The sequence below is a fragment of the Panthera uncia genome (genome assembly GCF_023721935.1).
Source record: "Panthera uncia isolate 11264 chromosome C1 unlocalized genomic scaffold, Puncia_PCG_1.0 HiC_scaffold_4, whole genome shotgun sequence".
NCBI lineage: Eukaryota > Metazoa > Chordata > Mammalia > Carnivora > Felidae > Panthera > Panthera uncia.
Genome location: NW_026057585.1, coordinates 71,539,578 through 71,553,177, shown reverse-complemented (window position 1 = coordinate 71,553,177; position 13,600 = coordinate 71,539,578). Strand labels below are relative to the sequence as shown.

Below are 13,600 nucleotides of genomic sequence, written 5' to 3'. Positions count from 1 at the left end.
GAAGAAAGGGGAGACACAATTCAGTTTGTAACAAAACTACCCAAAAAACTGAAGGTATATAAAAAACTTGTGGAATCTGAATAATGTCTCTAGTTTAGTATTGTAACCAATGTTCGTTTCCTACTTTTGACAATGTACTATGATTATGTAAGATGTTATCATTGAGGGAAGCCGGAATTTTAAAGGGCACACCAGAATTTTATGTACTATTCTTGCAGCTCTTTGTGCATCTTAAATTATTTCAAATAAATTATTTTAAAAATAGCTCCTGTGCCCTGCCTGGTGGATACTGAATAGCTATGAGTCACCATGTGACTTGGCAAACGAAACAGCCCATAATAAATCGTGTTACCATACCCACTGAACCATCAACTTGGTCATGCACAGAGTTCCATTATATGGGTCATGTTTTAGTGTAATGTCTAAGAAATATTTACCTAACACTAGGTCATAAAGATTTTCTCTTATTTTTTTCTGAGAGTTTTATGGTTTCGCAGTTTGCATTTAGCTCTGTGATCAATTTTAAGTTAATTTTTGAATAAGGAAGAGGTTTAAATTGAGATTTATCTTTTTCTCTATACTTCCAATAGTTCCAACACCACGGGTTAAAAACACTATCCTACCAAGGGGTGCCTGGGTGGCTCAGTTGGTTATGCATTTGACTCTTGGTTTCAGCTTAGGTCATGATCTCACAGTTCATAAGTTCAAGCCCCACATTGGGCTCCGTGCTGACCGTGCGGAGCCTGCTTGGGATTCTCTCTGTCTCCCTCTATCTCTGCCCCTCCCCTGCTCTCTTGCTCTCTCGCTCTCAAATTAAATAAATAAACATTAAAAAAAAAACCACTATCCTATCCTTTCTCTATTCAATTACTTTTTCCAGTTTCATTAAATATGAATAAATACTTTTAAATACTTTTGTGACCTTTTCTCAACTCTCTAATCTATTTCACTGATATTTGTGTCTATCTGTACCAATACTAATACTGCTGATTACAACATCTATACAAGTCTTAGAATTGAATACAGGTTCTTCTACCTTTATTCCTTTTTTCCCCAAAATTGATTTAGTCTAGTTCCTTTGCCTTTTTATATAGATTTTCAGATTTACTTGTTCATATCAACAAAAAATCCTGTTGGAATTTTTATAGGAATTGTATTAAACTGCAGAATAATTTGAGGGAGAATTGGCATCTTTACTATGTATCATTTTTCAACCCAGGACCATGAAATGTCTCTCCATTTATTTACATCTTTGATTCTTTTCATCAGTGTTTTATAGTCAGCACAGATACTGTACATGTTTTGTTAATTTATACCTAAAAGTATTTAATTTCTAAGAAGCTATTGTAAATAACATTATATAATTTTAGTTTCCAATTGTTCATTGTTACTATATGGAAATATAGTTGATTCCTTTGTGTTAATCTTGCATTCTGTAATGTTGCAAATGCCATTAATTAGTTCTAAGAGTTTTAATGTAGAATCCTCACCTTTTAAAAAATGTTTATTTATTTATTTTGAGAGAGAGAGAGCACACAGTGTGAGTGGGGGAGGGGCAGAGAAACAGGGATGGGGAGAATCCCAAGCAGGATCCTTGCTGTCAGTGCAGAACTCAACACAGGGCTCTATCCCACAAACCGTGAGATCATAACCTGAGCCAAAAATCAAGAGTGGGACACTTAATCGACTGAGCCACCCAGGTGCCCCTTTGCCCCCCCCCCTTTTTTTTTTTTTTTTACATAGGCAACTATATTATTTGTAAATGGAGGCAGTTTTACTTCTTCCTTTCTTATCTTCTCTTTTCTTACCTTATTGCACTGGCTAGGACTTCCAGTACTATTTTGAATAGGAGTTATGAAAGCAAGCATCCTTATTTTGGTACTCGTTTTGGGGAGAAAGCACTTAGTCTTTCACCATTATGTATGATGTTAACTGCAGGGTTTTAGTTAAGTGTTTCTTGTCACAGAGAGTAAATTTCTTTTTACTCCCAATTTGCTGAGATTTCATCTTGCTTTTTTTTTTTTCCAATTATGAATGAGAGAAAGGACATCCCAAGCCACATGCCTTGAGTCTTATGTAAATATATTTGAATGACATGTTAGTAGTTCTTGATGTCAGAGAGACTCAAGGCCAACATAAGGGTTAGACCCTTTAAGATCTCTCCCAGCTGACTGTTCTATTGTAGGGCAAAGGGAAAGAAAAAACTTTCATCTAGACAGAAAGTAGTTAGGATGCTTCCTGAAGAAGAGACATGGAGGAGAGAGCTCTCTGGGTGGATCAGCCTATGCAAAGACCTGAGGAGTCAGGACTAGCTGGAGGAGAGGGATCATGGCAGGATATGAGGGGATGATGTGGGACTGCTATGGGTTTCTATCGTTCTGAGAGCCTGATGAAGGAAGTCCCATTAGCTCCAGCAAATGATCCTTACTTGCCACCTTTAATGACCCCAGAGCAATTTTCATAACAAGCCCCCAGAAACACAATCATCATGTCTTGTTAAAAATTTTTTTTCTTCAGGCAGTCAAGGCTCCTTCCTCCCCAGGGCTTCTCTCCTTAGAGGCTGTGGCCTTCATGGGGGAAACCCTGGAACTACAGACACTTCCCTCCTCACAGTTCCACATCAGTCTTAAAGCTCCCATTTCTGGGGCGCCTGAGTGGCTCAGTCGGTTGAGCGTCCGACTTCGGCTCAGGTCATGATCTCACAGTCTGTGAGTTCGAGCCCCGTGTCGGGCTCTGTGCTGACAGCTCAGAGCCTGGAGCCTGCTTCGGATTCTGTGTCTCCCTCTCTCTCTGCCCCTCCCCCGCTCATGCTCGCTCGCTCTCTCTCTCTCTCTCTCTCTCTGTCAAAAATAAATAAACATTAAAAAAAAAAGTTTTTAAAAAAAAAGCTCCCATTTCTTTCATGCTTGGGGAATACTAAGAGCACTCTAGGCTGGCAATTCCCCTAAACTTGTCTTCTGGAAAAACTTGTTAATGAGCAAAACACACTCTTAGCATTTAGTAATCTTTTGGGCTTTCTTAACATTCAGATGATCCTTGGTTTACAAATAAAACTTGTTTCTAAGCAGCTAAGAGTAATTGGAATATTTTATTAATGGAATCCTAGTAGAAAGATATGTAGAGAGCAGCTGATTTGAAGAGATTTGTATCTTTTATTGCCTTTTGGAAAGCAGTTCAGTATTTGTCTGAATTCAGAGTGGTAGAAATTTGATTTGCTTTGATAGCATTAGAAATATTTTAGTTCTTGGGGCGCCTGGGTGGCTCAGTCGGTTAAACGTCCGACTTCAGCTCAGGTCACGATCTCGTGGTCCGTGAGTTCGAGCCCCGCATCGGGCTCTGTGCTGACAGCTCAGAGCCTGGAGCCTGCTTCCGATTCTGTGTCTCCCTCTCTCTCTGCCCCTCCCCCATTCATGCTCTGTCTCTCTCTGTCTCCAAAATAAATAAACGTTAAAAAAAATTAAAAAAAAAAAAGAAATATTTTAGTTCCTGGTTAATATGGCAGCTGATGTTGTGATTGTGTTTCACTAACTTTGGGGTGTGTGTGTGTGTGTGTGTGTATGTTGAAGGCATGACTCTGTAATGCAGTCAATTACAATCATGACTATCTAACCCATACATCCTGACCTGACAATAAGCCTGATCTTAACATTTATAGTTGAGAAATATAAGCTACCATTAATAATGAACATTTTCTGAGGTATCTAGCTTTAAAGGTAATGACTCTCTAATGATAATTTATATAATTATTTAAGTTTTAAGGTCTGTTCCCATTTGAACTTAAAAATAATATTATGGTATAGCCAGGGTCAGATATGGACACTATCTCCATTTTACAGATTGGAGGGACTGAGTTCCAGGTAGATTAGGCGTTTTTTCCAAGTTCTCAACAAATTAAGGCAGGACTAAAGCTCAGGGTTCTTCCCATTGTTCCCTTGATCTCTCTGGTGGCAAATGAAATTTAAGGGTAAGTTAGTTGGATATCAAGGCATGCTCCTTGTGAATGAAACTCTAGGTTGCTGGAAGCCACATTTGGGGGGTAGGTATAATGAAGTGAAAGAGAGACCTATGAAAGTAAAGAGGAGCTGGAAGGAAAATTGGGGAGATGGCAGACTGAGGATAGAGGTGGGGCTTGGAAAACTCACTCAACAAACTTTTATTGAGAAGTTAATAGTTCATAGCACAATGCTATTTGCTTAGGCTACCAAATGCTAGTGAGAAAAACATAAATATCCAATAGAACTCTAGACTTCATGGGTCTGACTCTATAGTTGTGACTTAGAATAACAATCCTAAGTGTTTTAAATTTTCCTCAATACCGTCTCATCTGTTATCTCAGCTGATCCTAAAAGTCTCTATTAACAACTCAAGAAACAGCGTAATATAATATAATATATAAGAGCCTGGGCTCTGGAACCCTGGGTTCAAATCTCAATTGTGTTACTTTTTAGCTGGGTAGCACTTGACAATTTACTTAATCTTCTTGTGCCTCAGTTTCTTTATCTGTATGAAGAGAATGATAATACCTACCTCTGGAGTTGTTATAAGAATTAAAATAATAAGTGCATATAAAACACATAGTGACGTTAAAGTCACTTACAGATATGGAAATTAAATCCCAGAGAATTAAGGTGATTCTTCCAAAGCCAAAGAAGATCAATGATATATTTAAGCCTGAACACAATTCTCTCTGAGTCCTTCCCTAATGTGTCCAGTGGCCAAATTAATGCAAAAGTGTTTTTTTTTCTAGACATTTCCTTCATTCTGGGCTCCTGATCCAGTCTAATGACTTCAGTGGAAGTATGGGTGGGATAGACAGAGATCAGAGGCACTGCAGGCTGTCCTAGTCTATGGCTGTTGAGCATCCTTACTCATTCTAATTAACTTGAAGAAAGCCCTCTTCACATCTTTGTTCCAGAGGCTGTAAATGATGAGGTTGAGAAAGGCAGAAACGACATTGTAGAACAGGGCCAACTTTTGTCATCCTCTGGGGAGGCTTCAGAACCAGGCCTTATATACATGACCATACATTGAATACAGAACATAATGACCACAGTGATGTGTGAAGCACAGGTGGTGAACGCTTTGATTCATCCCTGAGTGGAATGAATCTTTAGAATAGCCATGAAAATGCAAACATATGAGGCCAGGATGAGGGATAATGGGATCAGGAGCAAGATGAAACCCAAGATAAAGTCCACTTGGTCATTGAGGGATGTATCTGCACAAGCCAACTTCAAGACAGCAGGAATTTCACAAAAGAAGTGGTTGATCTCATTGGGGTCATAGTACGGCAGATTCATTGCAAAGACTGTGTAAATGAGGACACAGGTGAGACCACAAAGGGCAGAGCTGACTACCAGAACTATACACAGGGTTTGGCTAGTCTTGGAGTGGATAGCATATGGCAACATATCTGTTATAGGCCATGGCTGCAAAAATTCATGTCTCAGTGATTCCCAAGATCAGGAGAACATACATCTGGACCACACACCCAATATAGGATGTGGTCTTATTCTGCTTACTAGATGGATCAACATCTGGGGCGCAGTGGTGATGGCATAGCTGAGATCCAGTACAGACAGGATGCTGAGGAAGAAGTACATGGGGGTGTAGAGGTGTGCATCTACTCTGATCAAGGTAACAATGAGCCCATTGCCCAGGACTGTAAGTAAGTGAAGAAAGAGGAAGAGGAAGAAAAGGATCCAGTTGGTCCAGGGATTTCTGGAGAAGCCCAGGAGGATAAACTCAGTTACAGAGCTTTCATTTCTCCAGCCTTGGCTATGTATTGCCTTCCTTCTGAGGAAAGAAGAGAACATACTCCTTAATCCTTTGCAGTCTCAATGAGAGAACACCACATGAGAGCCACAGATGCAAGGACCAAAGTCATCTCAGAGCTTAAACAATCAAACTAAGATATGCACTTCCACAACCAGGGAACATTCTATTCAAATTGGGCCAGTGTGGTATTTAGTAGAGATTCTATAAATATGAATATAAATATGAATTGGTTTGTCTAACTAACTAGCCCTGGTAAAATTTCATGGGTGTTATGGAAGGAATTGTACCAGCCGAAGTCCTATTTGGAAGGACGTGTGCACACGTGCACCTACACCACCACCCCCCCCCGCCCACACACACACCATAAACCAAAATAAAGAGGCTAGAAAAATTAAAAAAAATGTTTTACAGTAAACCAAAAAGTTCTAGAGGTCTCTATAGTTCTTAAAGTCATTCTTTCAAATATCAAAACTAAGAGGTGTTGCAAAGGACAGTGTAAATGTGAAACAAACAAAAGCCCTAGCTTCTTCTCTTAGCTTTCTTCCTCTCTGCTGCTGTCACTTTGAAAACCCACACATCATAAGTTTTCAGGAAAAAAAGAGACTCTCAAATAAACTTTCTGGGGAAGAGGAATCTTTCCCCAAGAACTTTTATCCCCTTTTATATCCCCACCTTCCAGGAAGTGTATATCCTCTTTTTTATCCCCACCTTCCTATAGTGTGATCACTGTAATCACTTAATCACTATAATTGTGTTTAAAATTATAAAGAAAAAATTGAAAAGTAAAGATTGCCAGAGACTCAAGAACTGAAATCTAGAGAAAACTTTTATGCTCTTGGCATTTCTCAAGAAAATGAAGCATATTTACCTGGGAATTAGGTGCCTATGCATCTGGAAGCTTTTCTTAAAAACTAGTAAAGACTCCTCCAAGGCCATGTTGCTCCCAGGAGAGAGTTGGGTGGTGGGTGGGATTGGTCTTCGGTTTGACCTGGAATCAGTCCTTGATCCTTCCTGGGCAGGCCTGGATGACAGAACATGTTACTGACCAGTCCATTTCTCTTAATCCTTCTGCTAGTCCCTATATGACTACAACAGACTATGGACAGCTGGCTGTACACCTTTTCGAGACCCTCAAAGAAGGAAATGGTTATTTATAGAATGGCAATCTATAAAAGCATTTTAATAAATGTAATTCATTAGATTATCACCCCAACCCACCAAGGTCAGTATCACTATTCTCATTTCATACAACCAGCCATCCAAGGTCAGACAGAGAGTAGGACTCAAACCCCAAGTCCCACAACATTAAGCTGAAATGTGTCTCTCACACCATCAGATTTCATGCAGGGTTTAGCAGGTCACCAAGCACAAAAATAGGCCCACTTTAGATGGCATTGTGAGCGAAAACCGAACTGTGTAATCACACTTGTAGGGGGCAGAAAGTGCATATCGCACAGCATTGCAGATGGTCAGGTTTTTTCATAAAGAACCCTAAAAACTTGGATCAAGATTTCAATATCTGAGACATTTTTGTAGTGGTAGTGAAAAGGCAGAGAGCTATCCATTTGGGTTAATATAATGTCATATAAAGCCATGAGCAGGACTCAGGCTCAGATGGATGAGAAAAATAATATTGATACTCATGTTGGAAGACAATGCAATAAAATGGTGGCTAGTGGGATCTGAATAATAAATCCTCACTCTGATTTGCAGATATGACCTAGGCTTTAAACACTAGAGTATGCTGGTAAATCTGAAATATATCTCCATCCTAGATGTCTTCTCTTAATTCGTCTGTCCAGTTGCCTACTTGCCACCTATCTTCATTTGGATATATAAGGGGCATGTTAAACATTTTTCTAAAGTCAAACTTCCACTTCCCTATAAACCTCCTCCTTTCACATTCGGCTCAGTTAATGGCAATTCCATCCTTTGATGTGGCTAAGAGCTTTTAAAAAGCAACTCAAAGACTTTCTAACTTTTCTCTTTCTCCCATGTAACTCATCAGCAGTATTGCTATTCTCTTTGAAATATGTATCCCAAAAAAGATCACTTCTCATCCTCTATACCATTACTACTCTGGTCCAGATCATCATTTGCTCTTGCCAGGAATATTGTGATATCCCCTAACCAGTTCCAGGATTCCAATTCTCTTCCCCTACAGTCTATTCTTAGCACAGTAACTAGAGTGATCCTGTTAAAGTGTAGGTCAGATTGGGGTGCCTGGGTGGCTCAGTTGGTTGAGTGTCCAACTTCGGCTCAGGTCATGATCTTGCAGTTCATGGGTTCCAGCCCCATGTTGGGCTCTGTGTTGACAGTTCAGAGCCTGGAGCCTGCTTCAGATTCTGTGTCTCCATCTCTCTCTCTGCACAGCCCCCTGCCCCTGCCACATAGCTTGTGCTCTGCCTCTCTCTCTCTCTCTCAGAAATAAATAAACATTAAAAAATATATAGTTCAGATCATTTAAACATCATGTGAATCCTCTTCTCAAACCCTCCAGTGGCTTCTGGTAACACCCAGAAAAGGAGCTAAGTGCCCCCCATCACATCCTGGACTCCATCTCCTACCTCCCATCTCTCACTCTGTCTGTCCAGCCATCCAGCCTTTTGCTGTTCCTCATTCAAGGCATGCTCCTACCTCAGAGCTTTTGCACTTACTGTTCTCACTGCTAGTAATTCTCTTTCCCCAGAAATCTTTACTCCATCATCTCCTTCAAGTATTTGCTCAAATGTCCATCTTTTCAGGAAAAACTTGAGTCTTTTCTGACCATCCTGCTTAACACTGAAATATCCCCCACTCTCTATACCCATCTCCTGTTTTCTTTCTTCATAGTACTTAGCATCTTCTAATGTATGATACAATTTTTTCAACTGTCAGTTTCCCTCACAAGAATGCAGGAATTTTTATCTTCCTGATTATTGTGTACCATCAGATTCTAGAACCATGCCTGGCACGGAATAGGCATTATAAATGTTGGATAAATGGATGGACTGAATCCAAGCTGAGCCTCTGAGGGGGCAAGCCACTGATGCTACTCATGGTGGAACTATATTTAGTGCTGAACTTTGCTGCCTATAAAGCTAGCCATTGTGCCAAGCTCATTTTGGGCTTTCCCTTGGACATACATAGCTCTCAACATATTTCTAAACAGGAACTGGCCTAGACCATTTACAGACATCATTTATAGTCACCCCGCAAGGCCACAGAGTCAATACCTGCTATTAACTACATAGAGACCAAGGGCTGCCCAGAGCAGTTTTTAATATTTGGACCTACAATTTAGAAGGGAAAAATGGCAACCTAGCTTGTCTATACAGAGAAAAGAGCTTATTAGTAAAGGACCCATGAAAACATGCTACTTAGGGAAGAGTGGAAGATACTGGGAAAGCTTAGCTTGGAGACTTATGAGGAACTGTAGAGACCTCACCAAAGATGTCATACAGAGAAAGGTGGAAATGTGTGTTATGTGTTCCCAAGATCAAAAAATTAGAAGTGATTGGTGAAAGTTGCAGGGGGACAAGTGTAAGCTTAGTTTAGAAAAACAAACAAAGCTTCTGGTGATTGATCTTCCCAGTAATGACACATTCTGCTCGTGGGTGGGTGGTGGTGGTGGTGGTGATGGTGGTGAAATGGCAAGTGCTCCATTTTCAGAAGTGTTCAAGCATGATTATAAGCCCACATCATTCAGGGGTACTATCGCTGCTTTAGAAGTGAAGTCAGAATGTACAACTTGGGGCGCCTGGATGGCGCAGTCGGTTGAGCGTCCGACTTCAGCCAGGTCACGATCTCGCGGTCCGTGAGTTCGAGCCCCGCGTCAGGCTCTGGGCTGATGGCTCGGAGCCTGGAGCCTGTTTCCGATTCTGTGTCTCCCTCTCTCTCTGCCCCTCCCCCGTTCATGCTCTGTCTCTCTCTGTCCCAAAAATAAATAAAAAACGTTGAAAAAAAATTTAAAAAAAAAAAAAAAAGAAAAAGGATGTCTAAACTAGAAAGCTCTTAGGTGTTCCCCCCCACCCCAAACCCTCATTTTAGATGTGGGGAAACTGAGGCCTAGTGATAGAAATAACTGTGGAAAGTCAGACAGAACTAGGTCTCGGAGTCAGGTATCTTGATCTCAGTAGGTAATGTTGTCTCATCTGTCCAGTGATTGTTGTGTCCCACTGAAGGCTGAGCTGGTGGCACACCTGCCTTTGGCCTTTTCCCATTTCTATGCCTGTCCCATCCATTTTTAGCTCTCCTTTTTGGAGTCTGGAAAAATCTCTTCCCATCCTTGTGCCCATTGATTAAAGCACAAAGTGAGGATTTGAGCAAGGTGGGTGTTGGGTAGGAATGGGGAGATGGGGGAGATGAGTCTGGAGAAATTATCAGGGCCAGATCATGGAGAGTCTTGTAGACCAGCCTGAAGAGTTTATAGTATATCCTGAGGGCATCAAAGATCTATTGAAATTTATTATTAAAGAGTGGCGCCTGGGTGGCTCAGTCGGTTCTGTGTCTGACTTTAGCTCAGGTCATGGTCTCATGGTTTGTGAGTTTGAGTCCCACATCAGGCTCTCCGCTGTCAGTGCAGAGCCCTTCCAATCCTCTGTCTCCCCCTCTTTCTTCCCCTCTCCCACACACTCTCTCTCTTAAAAATAAATAAACATTAAAAAAAAGAGAGAGAGAGAGTGACATGGTGTAGTGGCATTCTGTAGCTGACTTGGCTCATGAGAGCCAATTGTGCTCACTTCTTCCCAACCCTGTGCTCAGCGATATCACATTGGTAGCTTGAAATTGGTCATGGTAGAAGCATTCACACCAAAGAAATCGGCAAACACAACAAATCAGAGCTTTTTATTTTCCCCAGAGAGCTGATGGTTAAATATTTACCAGCATACCATTGGATTGCCAGATTAGAGTTTTTGAAAGATTAGTAGCCAGTTTGGCTAATAAAACTGGAAGGAGGAAGACCAATTGGAGTCTATTAAAAGAGTTCAATTGAGAGATTATTAGGCTTTACTGTCCAGGAATAGAAGGGATGAAAAGAAGGGGACAAATTGGAGATAATCAAAGGGATTTAGTAGAGACTAATTGGATGTGGGACATCAGTTGTTTTGGGCTGTTGGGTGGATGATGATGCCATTTATTCAAATGGAAAACTCATGAGAGGAACAGGTTTGAAGTAAACAGTGATGAGTTTCCTTTTGGACATGTTAAATTTGAGCTGCCTCTGAGATACTAAATTAAGATGTCAGTCAAGCAGAAGGACACAGATATATGTTCATTAACTTTAACACTATAGAAGGCTAAGATTTACTAACCTGAATCCAAATATTCAAATGGAATTAACTTCACTTAATGGTATAGGATTTTAGAATTTCCCTGCATCTTACCTCTCATCCTCCCCAGCACACATATTCCTTCTTTTTCTGACTTTGAACATGAATCTGGAAACCCCTGCCCTCACCGCAAGAACTTCAGTTGCTCCGTAGTGAACAATTTTTATTTATACCCAGACATAAGGGTGAGCAGTTTTGTCCTTCCAGACAGTTCATTTTCAGAGCTATTTATACCTTCTGTCTTCTCCATAGGGGACCTCAGCTTGCCTGCCCAAGGTTACATTGACCTATAAGGATCTATTCATTCAGTTCCATAACATTTGCTTAGGAGGAAAGGAGAAGATAAAATCTTAAGCAAGAAGCATCAAATAGAGCTGAATACTACAGAGAAGATCATCCAAAGCCAAGCCTTTTTTTTCTTTTAATATTTATTTATTTTGGTGAGAGCACAAGCTGGGGAGGGGTAGAGAGAGGAGGACAGAGGATTCGAAGCAGGCTCTGTGCTGACAGCAGCGAGCCCCGATGTGGGGATCGAACTCACAAACTGGGAGATCATGACCTGAGGCAAAGTTGGATGCTCAACCAACTAAGCTACCCAGGTGCCCCTAGAGTCAAGTCTTTTAAGCTGAAGCATACTGTACTATACCAGAAAAGAATGCTTCACATCAGTTAAAGGTTTTAACTCTGCCTACACCCAAACTCACATCAATGTAATCATTCTTAGACCTTGACATTAGTTCTCATAATGGGCTAGGGAAAATCTCAAAAAACCAAACTGAAGCAAGCTGTAGACAATTTCATTTCTATTTCAGTCTTTTTCCAAGTCGTCTTTTTCATAGGCTGTCTTTTATGTGTTACTTTTTTGAGCCTGAGTCTTATTAAGATTATTTTACATATTACAGGGTGCCTGGGTGGCCCAGTCAGTTAAATGTCTGACTTCGGCTCAGGTCATGATCTCATGGTTTGAGAGTTCGAGCCCCACATCAGGCTCTGTGCTGACAGCTCAGAGCCTGGAGCCTGCTTTGGATTCTGTGTCTCCCTCTCTCTCTGTACCTCCCTTGCTCACACTCTGTCTCTCTCTCAAAAATAAGCAAATACTAAAAAAAAAGATTATTTTACATATTAGTGAGATAAAACTTCACACAGCCAAACACACATGCATCTTAAAATGCATAATCGTAAATGTGCATTTAGCTAATACATGAAGCAAAAACTGACAGGAATAAAGTGAAAATGGAGCAATTTCACAACTGTAGTGGCAATTGTAACACTCATGTCATAGTACTTGACAGAACAATTTGACCAAAAATCACAAGGACATAGATCTGAACAACACTGTCAACTCTTTTAATCTAATTGACATTTGTTAATCACTATAGCCCAAAACAGCATTCGTTTAAAGGGCACACAGAATGTTCCCCAATATAGACCATATATTGGGCTATAAAACTTCAAAATTTTGAGATCTTACAGAGTATGTTATTTGAACACAATAGAATTAAATTAAGAATCAATAAAAGAAGATATCTAGAAAAGTCCCAAATATTGGAAGTTAAACAATACATTTCTTTTTTTTTTAATGTTTATTTCTGAGACAGAGAGAGACAGAGCATGAGTGGGGGAGGGGCAGAGAGAGAGGGAGACACAGAATCCGAAGCAGGCTCCAGGCTCTGAGCTGTCTGCACAGAGCCTGACGTGGGGCTCTAACTCACAAACCATGAGATCATGACCTGAGCCAAAGTTGGTCGCTCAAGCGACTGAGCCACCCAGGTGCCTCCAAACAATACATTTCTAAATAATTCATGTATCAAGGAAGAAATCACAAGGGAAATAAGAAACTATTCTGAACTGACTGATAACAAAAAAACCAACATATTAAAATCTATGGCTACAACTAAACCAATTCTTAGAAAATCTATAGCTTTAAGTCCTTATGTTAGAAAAAATGAATGGTCCTTTTTAAAAAATCTCAATTTCCACCTAAATAAACTGAAAAAAAAATCAGTGAGATAGAAATGGACAAACTATAAAGAAAATCAATGAAACCAAAAGGTAATTCTTTGAAATGTTCAATAAAATTGATAGATCTCTAGGTCATTGAGGAAGAAAAAAATTAAACACAAATTATCACTATTAGAAGAGAGGAACTATCACACAGGTCTCACAGATATAAAAAGAATAATAAGGGTATGTTCTGGCCAACTTTATGTCAATGAATTCGACAACTAGATAAAATGGACAAATTCCTTGAAAAATACAGCTTACTAAAAATACAGCTTACAAAGAAATAGAAAGTCGAAATTGTTCCATGTACATTACAGGAATTAAATTTATAATAAGGTCACCTGGGTGACTCAGTCAGGTAAGCGTCTGACTCTTGGTTTTGGCTTAAGTCATGATCCTGAGGCCATGGAATCAAACCCTGCATCAGGCTTCACTCTGAGCATAGAGCCTTCTTAAGATTCTCTCTCTCTCTCTCTCTCTCTCTCTCTCTCTCTCTCTCTCTCTCT

The 13,600-nt window shown here is 40.2% G+C and overlaps 1 pseudogene; it reads right to left on the bottom strand.

Moving 5' to 3' along the window:
• Positions 1–4,845: 4,845 nt before the first annotated feature.
• Positions 4,846–6,081, bottom strand: LOC125913685 (olfactory receptor 2D3-like; annotated as a pseudogene).
• Between the last annotated feature and the right edge of the window lie 7,519 nt (positions 6,082–13,600).